The sequence below is a fragment of the Nerophis lumbriciformis genome, linkage group LG26, assembly GCF_033978685.3.
Source record: "Nerophis lumbriciformis linkage group LG26, RoL_Nlum_v2.1, whole genome shotgun sequence".
NCBI lineage: Eukaryota > Metazoa > Chordata > Actinopteri > Syngnathiformes > Syngnathidae > Nerophis > Nerophis lumbriciformis.
In genome coordinates, this window is record NC_084573.2 from 26,907,501 (window position 1) to 26,934,403 (window position 26,903).

A 26,903-nucleotide genomic window follows, 5' to 3' on the forward strand; every position below is an offset into this window, starting at 1 on the left:
GTGATGTCCTTATTGTAAGAATAAAAAATATACTTTGAATAGGAACAGAAAACAACAAATTCTGAAGTATACTGATTAAAATGACATATTATTTTGGGCTGAATCCTCAAGCGTGTACTATGTTTCAAAACACATGTCATTCTACTCATTTAATAGTACAAAGCCTGTCTTGATTGATGATTTTAAAAACACAAACATAAAATGGCGTTTCAGCATTCGCTTGGCAGATCTTTTCTCTGCTTTAAATTATAAATACTTTTTTTTTTTTTTTTAAGGTAAAACATAAAGGACTCATATTATGCAAACCCCACTTCTCTTGCCTGATGGCGCCGGTTTTTGAGGAGATATTCTGCAGCCGGACATGGAAGCACAGAGTCTGGCTAAGAAACACGCCTTGGTCCGAAGGATTTAACAAATACTACATTTCATTGCAGAGACAGTTCCAACGATTTATGGCACAATGAAACGGTAAATCCAGCAACAGTAGCTTGCTAAATCTAATCATATGTTAGGGATGACTAACGTTCACATTTGAACCAATTCGGTACTCAATGGTACCAATTTTCGGTACTTTTGTGTGTGTTAATTATTTGATAATATAATTTTTTTTTTGATGTAACATATAAAAATGAGCTGATTATGATAACTGATGTCCAGTAGTCTCATTAGCAATGCTGTTGCGCTTCCAAGACATTAGATGGCAGTACTGTACAGGCTATCTATGGTATGTTATTTAACGAGGAAGTAGATTTTCCAGGAAGTTGAATGTGTTATGTTGCGCCCTACAAATTGTTTATACTGTAAAGCAGGGGTCCCCAGACTTTTTGACTCGGGGGCCGCATTGGATTAAAAAAATTTGGCCGGGGGCCGGGCTGTGTATATATATATATATATATATATATATATATATATATATATATATATATATATATATATATATATATATATAAGGGAATAAGCGGTAGAAAATGGATGGATGGATATATATGTATATATACATTGTCTTTATAATCCGTTTTGTCATTTAACATCAATTAACATTGATGTTCATCAACATTTAACATTGTCACGTTATAGATGGGAAAATTCATTTTTAGACAGTATGATTGGCCTGAGCGGCTAGGAGACACCGAGAGTAACAAGCGGTAGGAAATGAATTAGAAAGGAAAGATTTAAAAAAAAAATAAATACATTTAAAAAAAAAATTTTTTTAAATAAATACTTTTTTTTTTTTTTACTTGGGACTTCCTGTGGGCCGGATTTTGGATGCTGGGGAGCCGGATCCAGCCCGCGGGCCGTAGTTTGGGGACCCCTGCTGTAAAGTATTGTGCTTATTACACACCAGATGTTTTATTGTAACAATAATCTTAGGTGCTCAAAAAGGTTCATTATGTCTTCTTATTCATATACTTTTCAAATGTTCTTGTAATCTGACAATACTTTCAGTATATTAGATGGAATTTTTACATGACATGTTTCGACTGTCATCTGCAGTCTTCTTCAGAAGCGTCACCTGACCACTGACCTGGTTGGCCACATGTCACAGTGGTCAGGTGACCCTTCTGAAGAAGACTGCAGATGACAGTCGAAACATGTCATGTAAAAATTCCATCTAATATACCGAAAATATTGTCTGATTAGAAGAAAATTTGAAAATAAAAATCTTAATTGTTGTTTCCGTTACTAAATTTGGAGGTGTTGAAGTCGCCATGTAAAATCTCTAATGCTAATAGTAGCCTGTCTATGACAAATCCAATGTAAATTAGCATCAAGCTAGTGCATTTTGGAAGAGTGGAGCCTTACTTCACATTTGAGCATTTTCTACAAAGCATTCTTGCTTTGTTGGTGTTGAAAATTGCAACATTACTTAGAGGAAGTTTGGTTGAGTCCGTCCTGGGTGCTGCTTGAGTATTTGTTTACGTGAGCTGGTGTTTAGTCTGCAACCGGACGTGACGAGTCTAAAACTGGACTTACATGCAACAAAGGTATCGAAATATGGCAAGGTTTGATTTTACGTGAATGGATACCCGGTAGCACTGACGGAATTTGGACGGTGCCTATAAACTACCGAATTCGGTACCCATTCGTACATGTAGCATTAGCTTAACCGGACTGAATGTAGATAAGATACAAAAAGGCTACAAATTATGCATAGTCGTTTTGATGGATATTATAATGAGAGGTAGCCTGTATTCTTATAGCTTTATGAACTGAAAGCGAAAAATCCTTTAAGATCCTTTCATCTCCAAGGTTCTAACGTTTTTTCTTCTTTGCTTTCCTCTCGCTGCAGGTCAGATTCTCGCTCGTACATTTACGCTTGGGTGTTAAAATCCTCTGCTGTTGCCATTTCTCATAAAAAAGTAGCGTATAGTTCCAACTTAGAATGTTTGTTGGTACGGAAGCGTACCGCTAAAACTACAACATGGCTGAAAGGGCGGAGACAGAACGTCATTTGCATTTAATAGGACCCACCTTTTAAAACGCCTTGTTTTTAGAAAGCAGCTTGTAGATGGTAAATTTTGAACAAAACACCACCATTACATGTTATGTTGACCACAAGGCAGATTAAAAATCATTATACAACATCTTTAATAGAACGTGGTTTGATGGTGGTTTGATCTGTAGTAGTGAATCCAGAAGAGGGCGCTGATTCACAAGTTGATTCCCTCAATGAGTTCCAGCAGGAAGATTTGAGAAGATGTAAGTACAATTCTGTATGCCTGTAATTGTTATAGTGTAAAACTACATTTAAAAAGTGTGAGAGGCACATTAAATGTGTCAAAAATAGGCCCTTCTAGTGCTTTCAGGGCTAATACTTGTGTTTTTTTACCATTAGCTTAGGGGGCTAGGAACGCAACACATTAGTGGTGAATTTTCCTGTTGCCTCAGGGATGCGCCGTTGTTAACACTATCAGCTTCTCCTTCAGTGTAGTACAGGGGTCGGCAACCCGCGGCTCCGGAGCCGCATGCGGCTCTTTGATCACTCTGATGCGGTTCAGCAGCTTACTTGCCGAACCCCCCGATTTTCCCGGGAGACTTCCGGATTTCAGTGCCTCTCGCAGAAAACTCCCGGGATTAATATTCACCGATTTTCACCCTTACAGTTATAATAAGGGCACGCCATGATGGTACAGCATTTGGCGCCCTTTACAATCTGTATTAACAGAGTGCCAGCCCAACCACTTGTTATGCAGTATGCATCTTCTGCTTGCACACATGCGTGACAGCAAGGCATACTTGGTCAACAGCCACACAGGTTACACTGACGGTGGCCATATAAAACAACTTTAACACTCTTACTAATAATGCGCCACACTTTGAACCAAAACCAAACAAGAATGACAAACACATTTCGGGAGAACATCTGCACCTTAACACAACATAAACACAACAGAACAAATACCCAGAATCCCATGCAGCCCTGACTCTTCCGGGCTACATTATACACCCCTGCTACCACCAAACCCCGCCCCCACCCCAACCCTGCTCCCGCACCAGCGTTCAAATTCCATAATAAGGTGTGGGTAGCGTGTCTGAGACCCCTGGTTTATACATAGCACAAAGCAAAAAAAAAACTTTGTATGCAGTGTTATTTCATTTTAAATTTCAAAAGATTTTTGTGGCTCCCATTGTTTTCTATAATTTGTGAAACTGGTCAAAATGGCTCTTTGACTGGTAAAGGTTGCCGACCCCTGGTGTAGTACAAACTCTAAGTCTTTATTTTCATGACAAATATTGGTTTACCTGGACAGAGGATTTTGGTCAACGACGCTTTCATTTGCATCAGCTCAGGTCTTTGCTCAGCGTCTTCAGTGGCATGGAACCTTGTAAAGTGGAGCGCAGGCCACCATCCTTTTCTGGCCGCCATCTTCGCAGCAACGACCTCCTTCCAGTCCTCACTGTTTCCATGCAAACAATGGGGCGGACGGTTAAAAACCCACCCTGACGGTAATCCTTGACGGTTAATAGCCTGAAAACATTAACGAGAAGAAGGGGATTCATATGGCCCCGTTTGTCGCGGTTTACCTGACACATGAATTGTGACGAATTGCGAGGTGGACTATCCAACACAGCAGAGTGTTGAATATCCGAAAATGTATTTTGTGGCAATTCCAACTTTGACCACAGCGTCAGTTACTATGGAGAGTGGCGCTTTCCATAATTTTCAGCAGACTGTCCAGGTGTTCCCCGCCTACCGCCCGAATGCAGCTGAGCTAGGCTCCAGCACCCCCCGCGACCCCGAAAAGAACAAGCGGTAGAAAATGGATGGATGGAAAATGATTAGCACCCCCTCTTTTTCTCACGCGAGATCCACCCAGGAATGGGGCCACATGAAATCCTTCCCTTCTGTACATACCTTCTTTTCAATTGATCAATAACGTAGTTTAATCGATCCCACACGACCATGTTTGTCCTCCAACAGGCGTAGTCCAGCATGTCAAGGAGGATCCCCAAAGCCTTCCTCATGTGTTTCTCTGAGGAAATCAAAAGGGAATGCACATTATAATCAATTTACCGATTGTTATAATTAGAAATCGTTTTTTTCAGATTATTAGTAGTCAAGGGGGCCAATAACCGATATTTGGAGCAGATATTCAATTGCAGTAAAAGTTATTTTAACAAATAGTATATGTAACTAAAATGCTTGACAAGGTTTTAAGTTTTGTTTTTTACATTTGTTAATTTAATTTTTGACATATACAGTCCAGAAATACAATTAAACACATGTCAAATGTTCATTTTTTCCACCGCAAAAAAGGAACCCACAAAAATTATACCATCCATCCATCCATTTTCTACCGCTTATTCTCTTTGGGGTCGCGGGGGGCGCTGGAGCCTATCTCAGCTACAATCGGGCGGAAGGCGGGGTACACCCTGGACAAGTCGCCACCTCATCGCAGGGCCAACACAGATAGACAGACAACATTAACACTCATAAAATGAAATTCTAAAAATGCATCAGTCCAATATCGACTTGAAGCCACAGATAACACCTACTCAGTGGCCTAATGGTTAGAGAGTCCGTCCTGAGATCGGTAGGTCGTGAGTTCAAACCCTGGCCAAGTCATACCAAAGACTATAAAAATGGGACCCATTACCTCCCTGCTTGGCACTCAGCATCAAGGGTTGGAATTGGGGGTTAAATCAAGGGGAATGGGTCAAATGCAGAGGACAAATTTCACCACACCGTGTGTGTGACAATCATTGGTACTTTAACTTTTTAACTTACTTTAACTGCACTCCTGAGTGTCCCCAACAAGGTGCAGCAATACACAAAAGCAGACAAAAGGCTCATCAATTATCTACCTTTATTTTAAATTTGTATTATTTTTCATAATAATGTTTTATGCGTCCGCTCCCTGTATGATCAGTGTCAGAGCTTGGTCCGCATTGCCGGCAGTAAGTCGGACACGTTTCCAGTGAGGGTTGGACTCCGCCAAGGCTGCCCTTTGTCACCGATTCTGTTCATAACTTTTATGGACAGAATTTCTAGGCGCAGTCAAGGCGTTGAGGGGATCCGGTTTGGTGGCTGCAGGATTAGGTTTCTGCTTTTTGCAGATGATGTGGTCCTGATGGCTTCATCTGGCCAGGATCTTCAGCTCTCACTGGATCGGTTCGCAGCTGAGTGTGAAGCGACTGGGATGAGAATCAGCACTTCCAAGTCCGAGTCCATGGTTCTCGCCCGGAAAAGGGTGGAGTGCCATCTCCGGGTTGGGGAGGAGACCTTGCCCCAAGTGGAGGAGTTCAAGTACCTCGGAGTCTTGTTCACGAGTGGAGAAGTGTGGATCGTGAGATTGACAGGCGGATCGGTGCAGCGTCTTCAGTAATGCGGACGCTGTATCGATCCGTTGTGGTGAAGAAGGAGCTGAGCCGGAAGGCAAAGCTCTCAATTTACCGGTCGATCTACGTTCCTATCCTCACCTATGGTCATGAGCTTTGGGTTATGACCGAAAGGACAAGATCACGGGTACAAGCGGCCGAAATGAGTTTCCTCCGCCGGGTGGCGGGGCTCTCCCTTAGAGATAGGGTGAGAAGCTCTGCCATCCGGGAGGAGCTCAAAGTAAAGCCGCTGCTCCTCCACATCGAGAGGAGCCAATTGAGGTGGTTCGGGCATCTGGTCAGGATGCCACCCGAACGCCTCCCTAGGGAGGTGTTTAGGGCACGTCCGACCGGTAGGAGGCCACGGGGAAGACCCAGGATACGTTGGGAAGACTGTCTCCCGGCTGGCCTGGGAACGCCTCAGGATCCCCCGGGAAGAGCTGGACGAAGTGGCTGGGGAGAGGGAAGTCTGGGCTTCCCTACTTAGGCTGCTGCCCCCGCGACCCAACCTCGGATAAGCGGAAGAAGATGGATGGATGGATGTTTTATGCAGTGCTAATGTTGCGGTTAATTTAGCAGCAAAAAACAGTGGCTTTCACAAACACCTTTATTATGTGTGTCTTAGAGGAGCATCGACATTTGCATTTCAAAATATGGGAAATATCCTGGGAAAATATATAAAAATATGGCATTTTTCTACACCCCAATAACTCGCCATCTACTCAATTTTTTTACAATTTTATAGCAGTTCGTGGATTAAACACGTTGTAAGGTTATTGTGAAGAACCCGGAAGTACTGCAAAAAAAAATTTAAACCAATTCTGGGCTACTTTACGGAGATTATAGTTCAGACATTTTTCAAACTGGCCGACTTTTCTTCCTGGATGGTACAGAAAGTATGAGAATGTGTAAGCCGCTGCCTGCTCTTCTTTACTTATATAATAAGTCTCATATTTGTCAAGATATTTACACAAAGTTTGAATGTTTTATGTCATCCTTATGTCCGTCCATATCTGTCGCGTTGTTTGATTGAACATGAAACTGCGCGCTCCTTTACGAGCCCACGCTCCGAGTGTTGCAGTCTTGTCGATAACAAATACAAACAATACAGGACCCCAGTAGAACGCGAGGAAAGAAGGACAAAAACATGATTTCCTGGCAAAAATGGCAAGTTTTGACAGTTAAGCAAAGGAGACGATCAGCACTGCAAAAAGGAGACCGGAGAAGATTACTCACAATAACCTGTCAGATACCAAAACATATTTGTGGAGAAATTTTTGAAAATGAGAGTATTTTTTATTTCTAAATGACTCGAGATGTCCGATAATATCGCCCGATAAATGCGTTAAAATGTAATATCGGAAATTATCGGTATCGTTTTTTTATTATCGGTATCGTTTGTTTTTTTTGTTGTTTTTTTTGTTTTGTTTTTTTTTATTTATTAAATCATCATAAAAAACACAAGATACACTTACAATTAGTGCACCAACCCAAAAAACCTTCCTCCCCCATTTACACACAAAAGGGTTGTTTCTTTCTGTTATTAATATTCTGGTTCCTACATTATATATCAATATATATCAATACAGTCTGCAAGGGATACAGTCCGTAAGCACACATGATTGTGCGTGCTGCTGGTCCACTAATAGTACTAACCTTTAACAGTTAATTTTACAAATTTTCATTAATTACTAGTTTCTATGTAACTGTTTTTATATTGTTTTACTTTCTTTTTTATTCAAGAAAATGTTTTTAATTTATTTATCTTATTTTATTTTATAAAAAAATTTTAAAAGTACCTTATCTTCACCATACCTGGTTGTCCAAATTATGCATAATAATGTGTTAATTCCACAACTGTATATATCGGTTGATATCGGTATCGGTAATTAAAGAGCTGGACAATATCGGAATATCGGATATCGGCAAAAAGCCATTATCGGACATCCCTAAATTAAACAAATAGAAAATTAGGCTCCAGCAAAAAAGTATCTTTTTCCAAGCATGCTTATTATTACTATCTACTTTAGTAATTATTTATTTTTTAAATACTAATTATTGGTATCGTATGTGTATATAGTGTATCTGCTGATGTAGTTAAAAAAATAAACAAAAGGCAGATACTGATTTAAGAATAAGGCCGATACCGATATACTTCAAAATGCCAAATATCGATCAAATCACCATTAAGAATGAGTCGATTGCATGAAAATGATGGTTGATTAATGGCAAATACTAGTGGCTGCAACCAGCAGAGTCACTGTGGACTCCGTATCAGCTCATTTGTGATATCAAGTACAACATGATATCAGTTTCTAGAAAGTGAGACTTGGCAATCATATCATGTCGTACATTGACCAAATGTGAACGCAAAGATTGTCCCACATACATTTTAGTCCAGTTAATGTGGAAGTACCTGTGTCCAGCAGAAGGGAAGTGTAGTCCAACATCAGTTCGTGGCTTGGAACTAACATGTGGAGGATCTAAGACACAAGAAACGAAGACTTACAATGAAAATAATAGTCCCAGTGGTTCTCATACATGTATTTATCTGTGGCAGCCCGCCTACCTGCTCTCACTTGCTCATAAACACATTATGATGGGACCTCTGTGAATGTAGCTTGTCGTTACAACTAGAGCTGCAACTATTAATCGATTAGAAAACAAGCTTTGATTTATTAGTTATATATATTAGTTTTTTTGTGCAAAATAACTATTTTATTTATGTGAAATTAGTTTAAGACTTTTTGAATCAAACTTGAATTTAATTTGATGTATTTTACTAAAAAAAATTAATGGGAAGGAAATTGTTTACCGGTAATATTATTATTTTGTGCAAAATAACAATTTATTTTATTTTATTTATATGAAATTATTTGTATACTTTTTTTTATCAAACTTGAATTTAATTTGATGTATATTTTGTCCTAAACAAATTCATGGGAAAGACACGGTTCAATATTATTTTTTCGTGCAAAATAACTCTTTATTTATTTCCATTTATTTTATTCATGTAAAATTATTTTTATACTTTTTTAAATTAAACCTGAATTTAATTTGATGCATATTTTGTACTAAAACACATTCATGGCAAATTGTTCATATGAGTTTTTTTGTGCAAAATAACTTACATTATTTTAATTATGTGAAATTATTTTTATACTTTTTTAATACAACTTAATATTCAATTAGACATACATATGTTGTACTAAAACAAATTCATGAGAAAGAAATGTTCAATATTAGTTTTTTGTGTGCAAAATAACTATTTTATTTTATTTATGTGAAATGATTATACTTTTTTATTCAAACTTGAATTTGATGTATGTTTATAAACCTCCATTATTAAACTCCAACCGGGATTTCATCCAGTTACTATTGCCTTTCAAAACAAGTACTCAATTTGGCATTATTTTGTTGTCAGTGACGGGGCAGGAAGCGGCTAGGAATATGTTCTGCCTTAAAATTTTATATGGAGCGCTCTGTCATTCATTCATTATCATTTAAAAAGGGGTTCTTTTTTTTTAAAGAGACTATTGATAAATCCAGGGACTTTTTCTAGTGTTATTGGACACTTTTGAAGACTACAGGCAGCTCCTTTTCAATTGTTTCAATGCAAAAAGATACGACAGGAGAAAGTTAATCTATATTTCTTCACATATTTGGGGACGGCGTGGCGAAGTTGGTAGAGTGGCCGTGCCAGCAATCGGAGGGTTGCTGGGGTTCAATCCCCACCTTCTACCATCCTAGTCACGTCCGTTGTGTCCTTGGGCAAGACACTTCACCCCTTGCTCCTGATGGCTGCTGGTTAGCGCCTTGCATGGCAGCTCCCGCCATCAGTGTGTGAATGTGTGTGTGAATGGGTAAATGTGGAAATACTGTCAAAGCGCTTTGAGTACCTTGAAGGTAGAAAAGCGCTATACAAGTATAACCCATTTATATTTATCTGTCCTGTTTTACTTTTCATGTTCCGTACTGTTTTGTTTGTCTCACAGAGCGTGCGCAAAAATGACAGGCACATCATAGTCCTGAGGGAATACTGAGTCATATAGTTTTTTACACACCTTAAAAAGAAGCTCTCATCACAGTATATGACATGATAGTGTACCTTTAAAACGTTCATCAGCCTTCTCTTCGAGGCGTTGTGTCTTTGCAGGTATTGATACAGATATGCATGCGCGTTTGGGTTGCTGGGAAAAGTGTTGTCATACGCGTAGTCTTGCAGGACTTTCTCCGCCTCTTCGTGATCCCCGTTGAATTCCAGCATCTGTTCAAGATACATAGAAATGTGTTTTCCATTTGACCGGACACTGCACAACACATGCAGGAAATTGGGTTAAAGATAAAAGATATGTAACTAAAATACCTCAACGTAGCTCAGTATGAAGGAATCCCAGACCCCGGGACATTTCAAAATCTCCTTTAGATTGACCGAAGCTTGTCTAAAACAGTTGTGCAGGTCTTGGTTGTTCCCGGGGTTAATTAAATCTTTTAAAAAAAAAAGGTGTATAAAACAACAGTTAGATACAAAGAGAAGTGCCACTCAATCATATCCTTGAACAATATTGATTGATTGATTGAAACTTTTATTAGTAGATTGCACAGTGAAGTACATATTCCGTACAATTGACCACTAATACTTAGGGGGACGGCGTGGCGAAGTTGGTAGAGTGGCCGTGCCAGCAATCGCAGGGTTGCTGGTTACTGGGGTTCAATCCCCACCTTCTACCATCCTAGTTATGTCCGTTGTGTCCTTGGGTAAGACACTTCACCCTTGCTCCTGATGGGTGCTGGTTTGCATGCCAGCTCCCGCCATCAGTGTGTGAATGTGTGTGTGAATGGGTGAATTTGGAAATACTGTCAAAGCGCTTTGAGTACCTTGAAGGTAGAAAAGCGCTATACAAGTATAACCCATTTAACACCCGAATAAGTTTTTCAACTTGTTTAAGTCGGGGTCCACTTAAATTGATTCATGATACAGATATATACCATTTTCATAATACAGTCATCACACAAGATAATCATCACAGTATATAAATTGAATTATTTACATTATTTACAATCTGGGGTGTGGGATATGGAGGGGGGGGATTAAGTTTGGGTGGTATCAACACTTCAGTCATCAACAATTGCATCATCAGAGAAATTGACATTGGAACAGTGTAGGTCTGACTTGGTACATATGTACAGCAAGTAGTGGACACAGAGAGAGAGATCAGAAATTATAAGAAAAAGTGACTACATTTGATTGTTTACATTTGATTATTTACAATCCGGGGAGGTATGATGAGGAAGGGAGGGTGTTAGTTTAGGGTTGAAGTTGCCTGGAGGTGTTCTTTTAGTGCTGTTTTGAAGAAGGATAGAGATGCACTTTCTTTTACACCTGTTGGGAGTGCATTCCACATTGATGTGGCATAGAAGGAGAATGAGTTAAGACCTTTGTTAAATCGGAATCTGGGTTTAACGTGGTTAGTGGAGCTCCCCCTGGTGTGGTTATGGCGATCATCGTTAAGGAAGTAGTTTGACATGTACTTCGGTATCAGGGAGGTGTAGCGGATTTTATAGACAAGGCTCAGTGCAAGTTGTTTTACTCTGTCCTCCACCCTGAGCCAGCCCACTTTGGAGAAGTGGGTAGGAGTGAGGTGGGATCTGGGGTGGAGGTCTAGAAGTAACCTGACTAGCTTGTTCTGGGATGTTTGGAGTCTAGATTTGAGGGTTTTGGAGGTGCTAGGGTACCAGGAGATGCATGCGTAATCAAAAAAGGGTTGAACGAGAGTTCCCGCCAGAATCTTCATGGTGCTTTTGTTGACCAGAGAGGAGATTCTATAGAGAAGTCTCGTTCGTTGGTTGACCTTTTTGATTACCTTGGTTGCCATTTTATCACAGGAAAGATTAGCCTCTAGAATGGAACCTAGGTAGGTGACCTCATCCTTCCTGGTGATAACAATGTCACCCACTTTTATAGTGAAGTCACTGACTTTCTTAAGGTTGATGTGGGACCCAAACAGGATGGATTCCGTTTTACCCAAGTGTATGGATAGCTTGTTGTCAGCGAGCCAGGTGCAAGTTCTACAGAGTTCAGCACTGAGGATTTTCTCCACCTGTGACTTGTCCTTGCTGGATACCAGCAGGGCCGAGTCATCCGCAAACAAGAACAATTCACAGTCGCATGCTGATGACATGTCGTTTATGTATACTAGGAACAGTAAAGGCCCCAATATACTGCCTTGGGGGACTCCACAGCTTACTGAGGGGGGGGGGGACACGGTGCCATTCAACTCAACCACCTATTACCTCCCCTCCAAGTAAGATTGCATCCATCAATAACAGACTAAGCCTGTAGGTGGCAGTGTTACACCATAGATAGAACTGCATTAGCTGTATATTTTAATGTATTTATGGTGAGAGCTTTTGACAGTGTAACAATATCAACACAATATTTAAACTAGTTCCTTATTTTCTTGTATTACATACACTCGTTTGAACAAAACAAAGTCAATAGAACACAATAACTAAACAAAAGTAACAATGACTACCTATTACTCTTTTAAATGCTTTGGTTTTTGCCCTCAGAGTCCTCCAGTGTCTAGAGAATTATTCCCTGAATTGGTAAACATTAACAAAAACAAAAACATGACTTTGAGAAAATAAAAATGTTGATTTAATCACCCTTGGTATGGACACTACCAATTTAAGGATGTATCCGCCCTCCTTTTGCGTGTCGTGTACTGACTCTGACAATACTGCCCATCAATTGTTGTTGTATTATCCTCTCTCTAATTCAGTGTTTTTCAACCTTTTTTGAGCCAAGGCACATTTTTTTCATTTAAAAAATCCAAGGACACACCACCAGCAGAACATGTTGAAAACGAAACTCAATAGTCTATATCAGGGGTCCCCAAACTTTTTGACTCGGGGGCTGCATTGGGTTAAAAGAAATCGGCCGGGGGCCAGGCTCTATATATATTGTTGTGCCTTATATATATATATATATATATATATATATATATATATATATATATATATATATATATATATATATATATATATATACATACATATATATATACATATATATACATATATATATATATATATATATATATATATATATATATATACGGTATTCCAAGCGCGATGTCACGTTATCGATGGGGAAAATGCATTTTTAGACAATATGATTTGCCTGAGCGACTAGGAGACACAGAGAGTAACAAGCGGTAGAAAATTAGAAAGGACAGATTTTAAAAAATAACTAAAAAAAAAACGTTTTATTTTTAATTTTTTTTAACTTGGGACTTCCCGCGGGCCGGATTTTGGACACTGCGGGCCGGATCCGGCCGTAGTTTGGGGACCCCTGGTCTACATATACAATATAAAGTCATTCTCATCCAATACCTGACGCAATTGTTCGATATGAATTCAAACCATAACCATCCATGCATCTTTAATTCTCTTGTCTCAAAGTAGGCTTACAAAGCAATTTGCTACCTGCTGCCACCTACTGGTACGGAAGAGTATTACATGGTTACTCTGCTGATCTCTAGACAGCACAGACACTCAACAACGGCACATTTGCGGATTATATTTATTGGTTTGCAAAAAAAAAAGTTTTACCAATTAGGTCAGTGTTTTACAACCACCGTGCCGCGGCACACTAGTGTACCGTGAGATATTGTTTGGTGTGCTGTGGGAAATTATGTAATTGCACAGGGGATAGTGCATGTGCCTCACAATACGAAGGTCCTGAGTAGTCCTGAGTTCAATCCCTGGCTCGGGATCTTGCTGTGTGGAGTTTGCATGTTCTCCCCGTGACTGCGTGGGTTCCCTCCGGGTACTCCGGCTTCCTCCCACCTCCAAAAACATGCACCTGAGGATAGGTTGATTGGCAACACTAAATGGTCCCTAGTGTGTGAATGTGAGTGTGAATGTTGTCTGTCTATCTGTGTTGGCCCTGTGATGAGGTGGCGACTTGTCCAGGGTGTACCCCGCCTTCCGCCCGAATGCAGCTGAGATAGGCTCCAGCACCCCCCGCGACCCCAAAAGGGACAAGCGGTAGAAAATGGATGGATGATGGATGGACGGTCAAAAAAATATTTTTTGCAAAATCTGGCCCGCGGGAAATCCCAAATTAATTTTTTTTTTTTTTTTTTTTTTTTTATCTGTTTTTTCTAATCCATTTTCTACCACTTGTTACTCTCGGTGTTTAGGCAAATCATATTGTCTAAAAATGCATTTTCCCATCGATAACGTGACATCATGGCACTCAGAATATATATATATATATATATATATATATATATATATATATATATATATATATATATATATATATATAGACCGGTCCCCGGCCAAATTTTTCAATGAAAAAATGTGCCTTGGCTCAAAAAAGGTTGAAAAACACTGAATTAGGTGAAATTACATAATTTCCCACGGCACACCAAACAATATCTCACGGTACACTAGTGTGCCGCGGCACATTGGTTGAAAAACACTGCTCTAAGTCTTACTTGATAATTTCCTGTTAATATCTGCTTACTTTTTTCTGTAACGCGGTTCTATCTACACTTCTAAATAGGAATGGATACTGTTCACACTTGAACGATCCCCGGTATTAGGGAATTGAATTGTCGGTACTTTTATGTGTGTTAATAAACATTAATTGTTTTTGATTATCTCATTCTTTATTGCAACATTTAAAAATGAGTCGATTATAACTTGTTTTATTATTGTCATTTTATCATTTGCAAGTATGACATGAAGTTGCAATTTCAGTTGCAAGTCCAAGACTTTAAGTGGCAGTAGTGTATAGTTTATGATGTGTTGTTTTGTTTTTGTTGTGCCTTAAAAAAAATTAATACTGTAAGTATTGTACCTTTTACGCACCAGCTGTTTGATTGTAACGTGAGTCTTAGTTGTATTTTTCCTTAACAAATATGAAGGTGTTAAAATCGCCATGTAAAATCGCTCATGCTAAATCAGTAGCATGTCAATAGCAATGTCAATGTATATTAGCATCTAGCTAGCACATTTTTGTAAAAGTAGAGCCTTACTTTACTCGTAGCGTTTTATGAGTCAATCTCTCTGTTGGCATTGAAAATTGCAACATTACCTAAAGGTAGTTTGGCCGAGTCCACTCTCAGTGCTGCTGGAGTGATCGCCAAGTGCTAAAGTGCATTGCGCCCACTGAGTCGGCAACCGGACGGACCCGAAATATGGCACCGTTGAATTTTACGTGAATTTGTGCCCGGGTATTGCCCAAAATGTACCGAATTCAAAACCCATCCCTACTTCTAGAACTTTACTAAGCACTTATTTCTTGATGTCGTTTGAAGCTAGCTTAGCTATTAAAATGCCTGCTCTCCGTGTGTAACCTGCTTAGCCTCGTCCTCCAGTGTAACGATACTTGATAATGATACTTAAGAAATGCTGTTTTTTTTGCCGTCATTCACGTAGAGGAGCGGCTCCACTGTGTATGGAGACACATAATCAGCTGCTAGCCGTGGGACTAAATATAAATAGCGTCAGCCAGAGTGAATCGTGTTTGTGAATGGCATCGGCAATGGCGAGCACATACCTTTTAAGGATAATCGGCCGATACAATAGAAAATGGGTGTGTGTATTGCCTTACTGATGCCGCTGGCGTTGTTTTTCTTGTCGCACCAGATAACATAATCCAGCAGACTCCTGTAGGCTTGGATCAGTTTTGTCGTCTGAATCTGACATGCCGACTCTTTCCCGTGCCGCCAACTTTCGGCGATAGAGATGTGGCGCTTTGCGTTCTCGACCTGGCCGTGGAGCATGAGGTGGAAGGAATGCTCAAGACAGATCTGGAGGACGTAAACAACGATTCAGCAAGAGGGGCCGCCGTGTGTGACACGGGTGTGCACAGCGGTGGTGCGGGCGTACCAGCAGGTAATGTTTCACGCCGGAATGTTTCATTTGCTCGTAGATGATGTTGTAGTCCTCCATCTTTGAGTTGGGGTGATGATGAAGGATTTCTGTGCATATTCTCCAAATTAACTGAAAGGCAAAAGACACATTATTTATCTTAAACCTTAACAACTAAGGTATTTCTTGAATTTGTTATTAATGGATTGACGTTCATAAGGCTGTTACCCTTCAAGCGCAACCTAACGTGCTAGCGTCCAGGAAAGGTGACTATGCTTGTAATTAGAGATGTCTGATAATATCGGCCGATAAATGCTTTAGAATGTAATATCGGAAATTATCGGAATCGGTTTCAAAAAGTAAAATTCATGACTTTTTAAATCGCCGCTGTACGGAGTGGTACACGGACGTAGGGAGAAGTACAGAGCGCCAATAAACCTTGAAGGCACTGCCTTTGCGTGCCGGCCCAATCACATAATACCTACGGCTTTTCACACACACAAGTGAATGCAAATCATACTTCATCAACAGCCATACAGGTCACACTGAGGGTGGCCGTATAAACAACTTTAACACTGTTACAAATATGCGCCACACTGTGAAACCACACCAAACAAAAATGACAAACACATTTCGGGAGAACATCCGCACCGTAACACAACATAAACACAACAGAATACCCAGAACCCCTTGCAGCACTAACTCTTCCGGGATGCTACAATATACATCCCCCGCTACCCCCCCCCCCCCCCTCCCCTACCCCGCCCACCTCAACCTCCTCATGCTCTCTCAGGGAAAGCATGTCCCAAATTCCAAGCTGCTGTTTTGAGGCATGTTAAAAAAAATTATGCACTTTGTGACTTCAATAATAAATATGGCAGTGCCATGTTGGCATTTTTTTCCATAACTTGAGTTGATTTATTTAGGAAAACCTTGTTACTTTGTTTAATGCATCCAGCGGTGCATCACAACAAAATTAGGCATAATAATGTGTTAATTCCACGACTGTATATATCGGTATCGGTTGATATTGGAATCGGTAATTAAGATTTGGACAATATCGGAATATCGGATATCGGCAAAAAAGCCATTATCGGACATTATTATAATTTTTAATGTCAAGGCATCCAAAGTGGGACCCGTAGAGTCATTTGGTTTGGCCCACCAAAAAAGTGGCTTCCCAATTGTAATACATTTCATACCAATACCAACCTTCTTAGAAGCTCACGAGGGGTGTCCGAATTCAATATTGATATCGAATATCAGTCTGACATAAAACATTTTTAAAAAACAAGTATCAATTTATATCAACTTGCATCCAAACTGTCTGATTTTATCTTCAATACAAGCAGTCCTGCAATGCATTTACTTGTGCAAAGCCGGACAGCCAGTTAACATCGACATGTTCTCCAATAATCACACAAAGTTAGTCTTTTCTTCTACTTTAGTCAAGTCATTTACAAAAGGTAAACATGGTAGGCTGTAAGCTAGAAGCTAGCAGCTACACAACAGCTAAGTACGGTACACAAGAGCAACACAAGCTTGACATACGTGTCCTTAATTGGACAACATTGTTGTCTAAAACAGTGGTCCCCAACCTTTTTGTAACTGCGGACCGGTCAACGCTTGAAAATGTGTCCCATGGGCGGGTGGGGGAGGGGGGATGGTATTTTTTATTTTTTTTGTCATAAAAAAAATACAATCATGTGTGCTTACGGACTGTATCCCTGCAAACTGTATTGATCTATATTGATATATAATGTAGGAACCACAAATATTAATAACAGAAAGGAACAACCCTTTTGTGCGAATGAGTGTAAATGGGGGAGGAAGGTTTTTTGGGTTGGTGCACTAATTGCAAGTGTATCTTGTGTTTTTTATGTTGATTTAATTAAAAAAATAAAAATAAAAAATAAAAAAATTCTAAATTAAATCAATTTCTTGTGCGGCCCGGTACCAATCGATCCACGGACCGGTACCGGGCCGCGGCCCGGTGGTTGGGGACCACTGGTCTAAAACACCATAACTGTCGATATACACAAAAAATCTATATTTTTTAATAACATTGGGTGCCAGTTCTATAATTAACTACATTCCTCCATAAAATAGATAAACAGCTGCGATACATTTCTATATCACCTAAAAGGAAATTGGCTTTGTTTAATAAAATCCTACCCAAACATTTTAATAAAGTCAAATACAAATAAAGCAACAAGAGAAGTATCCAATACTTCTCGTTTCTAAGGTAAATCTGTACAGCAAGTATGGGCATATACATCAACAATATGATTTGCCGGAACGCCTGGATAGGACATATTTAAAAAAATGTAAAAAAAAAAAAAAAAAAACGATTTTATTTTATTTCAAAATCGATTAAGAATCGTTACAAAAAGGAATTGTGATTCGTTCGAAAATCGATTTTTGCTGACACCCCGATAAGTATCAAATAATTATAATTGCATATTATTTACATATTGAAGTCTCCAACAGAAAAACGTATTAGAAAGTATCCAGTAACAAACATGTCCGCATCATTCAACTTACTGCATCGTGAGCTTATTAATAAGTTATTGTGATCACTAATGCCACCAAAAAAAACAATTACGACACCACTCCAACTTAAAGACAGCATTAGTTCATTCCAGACGGTTACTAATAAATAGATTAGTGTTTATCATGCCGATTGTTGTTCTCTGTTTGAATAATTTCACTTGATCAAAACTTTTTCTAACATTCCACTCTACGTATGATTCCTGCTGATATTGTATCAAATCAATATCGGTTGTGTCGAGACAGCCCTAAATCTCACTCAATTATTGCTAGCATGTCAGCGGGGCTAACTGTCATTGTTATTGTCCCTAATTACAGGAACTTTGTTATTTACGTTGAGGCTATTTTTAAAAGCTGTGTTATGCCCGCGCCCTATTGGAACATTTTCCCTTTGGCCAAGTCTGGCACCCCTGGTCTAGAATGCTTTCATAATATTAAAAAATATATATTTTGACTTTTTTTTTTTTTGCTTTAACTATGAAAATATTAGATGTATAATAATAATTCCTATTTTGCGAACATTAATTTACCACAGTCAAGCCACGTCCACTGTCTAATCATAACTAATGTTTGTTTCTTGTGTAGACGAAGCAGGAAAAGATAAACTCTTAATTGCTTAAACGGCACAATTATCGTCCCCTTACGTAGACTAAGTGCCGGTTCCTGTCTACGACGCTAGGCATTCTGGGTAATGTGGTACACAAACATTTACTTCCTAGTTTACATGTATTTAGGAATTCATTTATTATTTTTTGTTTACCAGGGTAAATAAAGTAAAAACAGATTCTCATTTGCAATGATGACCCAGCAAAAAGGCAGCATTCACATGTTAGATGTGTAGAGGTGTGATGATAACCTCTCTTCATCTCTCATTTACCAAAAAAATGTAGCGCTATAGATCGATTTCACAGTTCAAGAATGCTCTTCAAGTGCAGGGGTAAATGTGTTGGAACATAAATGAATGTTTAGTATGTATTTTTCAAGAGTAAAACATACACAGAGAATGTCTGCAACGTTTGGATGACAGAGCCTACAAAAAAGAAGCCTTTGGTCGGGTTTATTTCTACCATAATAATTCTTGTCACCTATAATTTTCTCCACCAAAAATGTATATTTTTTATTATTATGCTTCCAAATGCGCAAAAGTTTGCCGGAGGCCACAGCCCACAATTTTCACTCGATCGGAACCGTTCAAGTATCAAAATGTTCGGCTCAACCAGGAATCATGTGCTCACCAAGAAAATGTTCGACAATATCCCAGATTACCGGTACCCAGAATTATTGTTTTTCCGGGACATTTTTCCTATTGAGAATGAATTGGACAATTGCCACATTTCTCATCCGATTGGAACTGTTCCACTTTCAACCCCTTCCACTGATCTTGGACAATCAAACCACTATTTTCCAAGTTCAAAAAATTCCAGGAATTCCCAGTTTTCCAAAGCTCTATTTTCACCTCTTGTCCCAAAGTTTTCAGTCCACATTTGGTTCCCCCGTTTTTTACCTTCAAACACCTAAATGGGTCCTATTATGATTTTCTTCTCCATTTAAAACACTTTCTTGTTGTTGACATAACATGTAATGGTGGTGCTTTGGTCAAAATTGTGCACAGATTTTGTTTCTACCTCTTTATAGTGGTGTGCTGAGCCCGCTGTTGTGTCTTCTATCATTTGGGGGTAACATGCCATATATTGTGCTGCCTCTTGCCATCTGTGATGCAGCATAGACTCTCTGATCCTCTCCAGACAAAGTCTTGTGGATCGGTGAAAGCCTGTTTCTCTTTTTGGCTCTGAAAACAACATTATTGCATCGGTAAGTATTCAGTATTCAGGTTTATAATCAAAACCATCTTATGTTGTTGTTTTTAATGTGCAGGATAGTGTATGTACAACTCACCCACAAAAAATGACCGCGGCAGTGGAAGTCTTGACTGTTTCCTTACTTTTGTTGGCGTATCGTCAGAGAAATCAGCGTAATCTTCTAACTGTGTTGTTGGCCGAAACTCATTGTCTAGATCGTCCATTATCATCAAGGAGGTGGTTATTCTTCTTGGATAGTAAAGTACTATTATTGACTTCTTATGGACTGAATTCGCACCTGAGGGGACAAACATACAATTCTTGTGTTCAGAAGAAAACTACAAGAATGTAGGGCTGGGGCGATAAAATTATATTAATATATATCACGATAGACATATAATCCATATAACAAAAATGTGTTGGATAAATATATATACATTTTTTGTTCGTAACAAACCGGATTACAAAGCAAGGTTGGCTGCATGAACAAAGGCACTCGCGCTCTTATACCCGAGCAACGCAGGAAGTAATCATTAATCAGTGGAAGTGACACACTAACGGCCGATCATGTAACAGTATCAATTATCAAGGTTGGTTGCGCCATCTTGTTGTCTCACAGTTGTTTCATTGCCTGGAGTGAGAAGAGAAAGTAAAAAATGAAGAAATTGCGGATAAAATAGGAAAAGTCACCTCGACAGTATGGCAGTTTTTTGGATTTTTTTAAAACGAACCGTAGTCAGACCAATGTAGACCACCTTAGACGTGCTCAAAGTTGAGCACAGCCGTAACTTCCTGGCACTAAACATGCAGAAAATAATTCTTGTCAGGTTTCATTTGGATTTTTTAAAAACGGACTGTAGTCCTTAGTGGTGCCCACCTCTTTTCTTTTCAACCCTCGTCCATTCCCTACTCGGGTATACAAAAACAACAGGTAGGAAATAAAGTGCAATAAATTACGATATATAACAAATATGCTACTTTAAAATAATAGTAACTTAGTCCAATAATATTTAAATAATAATTATTGCATAACATAACCATTTCCAGTGAGGGTTGGACTCCGCAAAGGCTGCCCTTTGTCACCGTTTCTGTTCATAACTTTTATGGACAGAATTTCTAGGCGCAGTCAAGGCGTTGAGGGGATCCGGTTTGGTGGCTGCAGGATTAGGTCTCTGCTTTTTGCAGATGATGTGGTCCTGATGGCTTCATCTGGCCAGGATCTTCAGCTCTCACTGGATCGGTTCGCAGCTAAGTGTGAAGCGACTGGGATGAGAATCAGCACCTCCAAGTCCGAGTCCATGGTTCTATCCCGGGAAAGAGTGGAGTGCCATCTCCGGGTTGCGGAGGAGAGTCTGCCCCAAGTGGAGGAGTTCAAGTACCTCGGAGTCTTGTTCACGAGTGAGGGAAGAGTGGATCGTGAGATCGACAGGCGGATCGGTGCGGCGTCTTCGGTAATGCGGACGCTGTATCGATCCGTTGTGGTGAAGAAGGAGCTGAGCCGGAAGGCAAAGCTCTCAATTTACCGGCCGATCTACGTTCCCATCCTCATCTATGGTCATGAGCTTTGGGTTATGACCAAAAGGACAAGATCACGGGTACAAGCGGCCGAAATTAGTTTCCTCCGCCGGGTGGCGGGGCTATCCCTTAGAGATAGGGTGAGAAGCTCTGCCATTCGGGGGGAGGTCAAAGTAAAGCCGCTGCTCCTCCACATCGAGAGGAGCCAGATGAGGTGGTTCGGGCATCTACTCAGGATGCCAGCCGAACGCCTCCCTAGGGAGGTGTTTAGGGCACGTCTGACCGGTAGGAGGCCACGGGGAAGACCCAGGACGCGTTGGGAAGACTATTTCTCCCGGCTGGCCTGGGAACGCCTCGGGATCTCCCGGGTAGAGCTGGACGAAGTGGCTGGGGAGAGGGAAGTCTGGGCTTTCCTACTTAGGCTGTTGCCCCCGCGACCCAACCTCGGATAAGCGGAAGAAAATGGATGGATAACTTCATTTCCATAATTAAATAAGACTAACAGACCAAATTAAATGTTACACAGCTGTAACTTGCTGGCATTGAACCTGCAGAAAACAGGTTTCTCTGTTTACATTTTCACACTTTGCACTATTTTGTTAAAGTTTATAACCAATTTCTAATTTCTCATCTTCATTTTAAGAGTTGTTAGGTGTTCAAAGTTATTTTCGATTACATTGATTGTTTCCCATGCTTGTGTTGACTTGTACTTTCCCTTTTGCCTTGATAGCTGAGGGGATTATAATCAGAGGAAGATTACATTTTAAATTAAAATGTTCACATTTAATATATTTTTCTCCCAGTCCTTATTTTCAATAGGTCGTACAAAATATTAAATAGTTATCCATATCGACCGCTATAAAACACTTTTATCTTAGACTTAGACAAACTTTTAATGATCCACAAAGGAAATTGTTCCACACAGTAGCTCAGTTACAAAGGATGGAAAGTGTAAGGATGGAAAGGATAATGCAGGTATAAAGTATCGTTATATATATCGTGATACAGTTTTCCACCAAATCGCCCAGCCCTAGATCAATGCTACTAACAATATCATATAACCATGTGAAAATAACACCAAAGTGATGAAAGAAACTTTACCAATGAGAAAACGTTAACATTAGCTAACTTAACGTGTTAGCTTTGTCAACGTTGCCTGTCTACCATCATCACGAACGACTAAGTTTGTGCGTTTTTGTTTCGAAATATAACACATTATTCCTACCTTGTACGAATTAATAAGAGATCTTCGGAATAATCATTGAAATTAAATCAAAATTTAAATCTACAAAAGTTATTTGTATGGAAATATGACGAGAATAACTTCCACATGTGTAATGTTGTTGTTAAGAGCGAGGGTCTTCTTCTTACTGTGTTTGTTGGCAGACAATACCACATGACAACACCATGCTGCCCCCTGCAGGTTGAACCTGGAAGCAGTGTGAAACTGCAACGTGTACAGTAATATTTGTTCCACATGCCTCATGTAAACAAATTATCTCATGTACGTTTCTAATAAAGAGAAGATTATTGTTTCATATCAGGGAGATGGTGGACGTTTTCTAAGGATGTTTACATATAAAAAAATAACAAAACAATTCCATAGATAAAGGCAGTTTTTTTGGAGCCTTTTAGCTTGTTGACAATATTGAAATATTAAAAATTACCCTTAGACCTTTTGATTAATGGAAGAAATGTGGACGCCACTATCGTGGTTAATTTGTGTCTTTAATACAAAAGTATTTTTGGCCATTTATATAACTTAATTTTTTGCATTAGAATTTTGTGAGTTTAATTTTTTTTCATCAAATGATGCTAACAATTTCATTGAATACAAATTTTGTGAGCAAAATGTGTGTGTTCAAAATTCAGTTAGCTAAAATAGTGTTTTGAAAATGTGTGTGTAAAATTCAGTGTAAAAAATCAGTTTAAAAATAATTTGTGCAGAAAAGAAATCAATGTATAAACATTCAGTGTGTAAGAAATCAGTTTAAAATAAATCAGTGTAAAAAATCTGTTGAAAATAATTGGAGTAAAAAAAATGGTGCAGAAAAAAATCAGTGTAAAAAATTAAATGTATAAGAATTCAGTGTATAAAAATTCAGTGTGAGAAAAAATTGAGAGCTGAAAAATTCAGTGCAGAAAAATTCAGTGCAGAAATATTCATTCATAGTTTTAATTTACTGGAACATGTCCAGGGTGTACCCCGCCTACCACCCGAATGCAGCTGAGATAGGCTCCAGCACCCCCCGCAACTCCGTAAGGGACAAGCGGTACACAATGGATGGATGGATGGATGTAAGTGAGTATTGAGTTTTGAAGCAATGAATATTTCTTCACTGAATTTAATGTACTGAATTTTTTACACTTAATTTTTATACCCTGAATTTTCACCCAATATTTTCTTTACACTGAATTTGAAAACACTGTATTGTATGAAGGTTAATTTGTGTCTTTTTTTTACATTGAATTTATGTTTCTGAATTAACGTTTGAATTTTGTGAACTGAATTTTTTTACATAAAGTTATGCTGACATTTTCATTGCAAAAAAAAATTTGGGGCAAAATGTGTGTGTTTAAAAAAATCTGTGTAGAAAATCATCCATCCATCCATCCATCTTCTTCCGCTTATCCGAGGTCAGGTCGCGGGGGCAGCAGCCTAAGCAGGGAAGCCCAGACTTCCCGCTCCCCAGCCACTTCGTCCAGCTCTTCCCGGGGGATCCCGAGGCGTTCCCAGGCCAGCCGGGAGACATAGTCTTCCCAACATGTCCTGGTTCTTCCCCGTGGCCTCCTACCGGTCGGACGTGTAGAAAATCAGTGTTTTCAAATTTAGTGTATTAAAATTCAGTGTAGAAAAATGTGCTTCATCAAAAAGCAAGATTTACTTCCGGTAAATTAAGACTGGGAGAATGAGATGTCTTAATTTACCGGAAGTTAGTCTTGCCTTTTGAAGCAGCCAATTTATCTTCACTAAAAATTTTCAGCACTGAATTTTTTACACTGAATTTTTATGGTCTGAATTTTAAGACACTGAATTGTTTTACACTGATTTTTTTATACACTGAATTTCAAAACACTGAATTTTTTACACTGAATTTTTAAACGTTTAATTTTCATACACTGATTTTTTTAAACACTGAATTTTTTTATACGATTAATTTTCATACACTGATTTTTTATACACTGAATTTCAACACCAAAAAAGCTTTACACTGAATCTTTATATGATTTATTTTAATACACTGAATTTTCAAACACAGACTTTTTAAACACATTTTGCTGAGACCCTTCTTTCAATGAAATTGTATAATTTGATGTAAAAAAAAATAAAAATAAAAATCAGTTCACAAAATTTAAAAACCAAAAAAATTAATTTACTTCTATTCAGTGTAAAAAAAAAAAAAAAAGCTTTTGTAATAAAGGCGTTAATTAACCTTCATAGTATTGTATGTTGATTGACAGTGTAAATGTAAAATATCTTACTTCACTTGCTCTTTTCGCAGTTTTGCGCATTTTTATGTATAAACTGTAAAAATCACAATTAGGTTGTTCCTCCAGATCGTGCAGCCCTAGTTCACACTGCAAACAAATGCGCAAAGGTGTCGCTGTTGTTGCCCTGGCTAATGGAGCGAAATGTAAATGTAAAAAAAAAAATCCCAATCCTATCATTCATCTATTTGGTTCATTCGTGAATATCATAATCCTCTGGTCTGTTCATCAAATGTATTTAAATAAAAAACTATGAATCATCAGATAAAAACTTTGTTTTATTGTACAAAACCCAAAACCAGTGAAGTTGGTACGTTGTGTAAATGGTAAATAAAAACAGAATACAATGATTTGCAAATCCTTTTTAACTTGTATTCAATTGAATAGACTGCAAAGACAAGATATTTAACATTTGAACTGAAAACCTGTTATTTTTTGCAAATATTAGCTAATTTGGAATTTGATGTCTGCAACATGTTTCAAAAAAGCTGGCACAAGTGGCAAAAAAGACTGAACACTTATTTGGAACATCCCACAGGTGAACAGGCTAATTGGGAACATGTGGGTGCCATGATTGGGTATAAAAGCAGCTTCCATGAAATGCTCAGTCATTAAAACTCTACAATGCAAAGTGAAAGCCATTTATCAACAACACCCAGAAATGCCGCCGGCTTCGCTGGGCCTTAGCTCATCGAAGTTTGACTGATGCAAAGTGGAGAAGTGTTCTGTGGTCTGACGAGTCCACATTTCAACTTGTTTTTGGAAACTGTGGACGTCGTGTCCTCCAGAGCAAAGAGGAAACGAACCATCCGGACTGTTATAGGCGCAAAGTTCAAAAGCCAGCATCTATGTATTAGTGCCCAAGGTATGGGTAACTTACACATCTGTGAAGGCACCATTATTGCTGAAAGGTACATACAGGTTTTGGAGCAACATATGTTACCATCCAAGCAACGTTATCATGGACGCCCCTGCTTATTTTAGCAAGATAATGCCAAGCACATTCTGCACGTGTTACAACAGCGTGGCTTCGTAGTAAAAGAGTGCGGGTACTAGACTGGCCTGCCTGTAGTCCAGACCTGTCTCCCACTGAAAATGTGTGGCGCATTATGAAGCCTAAAATACCACAACGGAGACCCCGGACTGTTGAACAATTTAAGCTGTACATCAAGCAAGAATGGGAAACAATTCCACCTGAAAAGCTTCAACAATTTGTCTCCTCAGTTCCCAAACGTTAATGAGTGTTGTTAAAAGGAAAGGCCATGTAACACAGTGGGAAAAATGGCCCCTTTTTGCAACGTGTTGCTGCCATTAAATTCTAGGTTAATGATTATTTGCAACAAAAAAAAATTAGTTTCTCAGTTCGAACATTAAATATCTTGTCTTTGCAGTCTATTCAATTGAATATAAGTTGAAAAGGATTTGCAAATCGTTGCATTCTGTTTTTATTTAAGAATTACACAACGTGCCAACTTCACTGGTTTGTAAGTGATTATGCAAATGAGGCGATGACACCATCTCGCCTGTGACTTCAACGAGTTTTAGGACAGCCAATAGCAACTTTCCACCTGTGTGCACAAACCAGCACATTCGCAGCACAAACGAATGAGACTATCATGGTTGTTTTTACAAATGATGACAGATGTGAACAAAAACATGTATTGTCTGTGTTATGATGTAAATGGTTGTATTGTATAATTATGTGTCATTGAAAGAGCATTTTATGACTTTTCTTAATTTGATTACATGCTATAGTATAATTTTAATGTTAGAATTGTATTGCATGTTTTTTGTATCTCTTTAATTTAGGTAACCAGTGTTAAAATAATTATTCATAAA

The 26,903-nt window shown here is 38.9% G+C and overlaps 1 protein-coding gene across 1 annotated transcript in view; it reads right to left on the reverse strand.

The window, feature by feature from the left end:
- The window catches only part of dusp10 (dual specificity phosphatase 10), a 121,436-nt gene extending 98,496 nt beyond the window's left edge, over positions 1 to 22,940 (reverse strand). The window contains exons 1-10 of the transcript XR_009817933.1: positions 22,801 to 22,940; positions 20,158 to 20,358; positions 19,887 to 20,050; positions 15,730 to 15,843; positions 15,452 to 15,650; positions 10,187 to 10,308; positions 9,929 to 10,087; positions 8,237 to 8,303; positions 4,358 to 4,475; positions 3,745 to 3,899 (exon numbers count right to left, since the gene is read on the reverse strand). The gene's annotated coding sequence lies outside the window, so the exon portion shown is untranslated. The remainder of the gene's footprint in view (positions 1 to 3,744; positions 3,900 to 4,357; positions 4,476 to 8,236; positions 8,304 to 9,928; positions 10,088 to 10,186; positions 10,309 to 15,451; positions 15,651 to 15,729; positions 15,844 to 19,886; positions 20,051 to 20,157; positions 20,359 to 22,800) is intronic.
- Positions 22,941 to 26,903: the final 3,963 nt, after the last annotated feature.